The sequence below is a fragment of the Fulmarus glacialis genome, unplaced genomic scaffold (assembly GCF_000690835.1).
Source record: "Fulmarus glacialis isolate BGI_N327 unplaced genomic scaffold, ASM69083v1 scaffold20118, whole genome shotgun sequence".
Lineage (NCBI taxonomy): Eukaryota > Metazoa > Chordata > Aves > Procellariiformes > Procellariidae > Fulmarus > Fulmarus glacialis.
In genome coordinates, this window is record NW_009227826.1 from 24,346 (window position 1) to 24,572 (window position 227).

Here is a 227-nt window from a genome sequence, read left to right on the forward strand (position 1 = left end):
CCCGAAGGTGACGGGCCCCAGCTGCCGCGCTGTCCTCCCCTGCCAGCTCCGCAGGCAGCAAACAGCTCCATTGCCGCGGGCAGCACGGCCCCTCCATGGGATGCACCGAGTGACGCATCTCTGAGCGGGGACGCAGATGAGCAAAGCGAGGCGGTAACCCCAGTGCACAGCAACAGCACAGCTCGGGGCAAAGCTTTTGGGAAATGCCAGCCCCTCCCGGCAGGGGT

At 67.0% G+C, this 227-nt stretch overlaps 1 protein-coding gene across 1 annotated transcript in view; it reads right to left on the reverse strand.

Moving 5' to 3' along the window:
* SPATA20 (spermatogenesis associated 20) overlaps window positions 1-227 on the reverse strand; it is a gene marked incomplete at its 3' end in the record, with an annotated part of 10,918 nt that overhangs the window by 4,405 nt on the left and 6,286 nt on the right. The window lies entirely within an intron of this gene.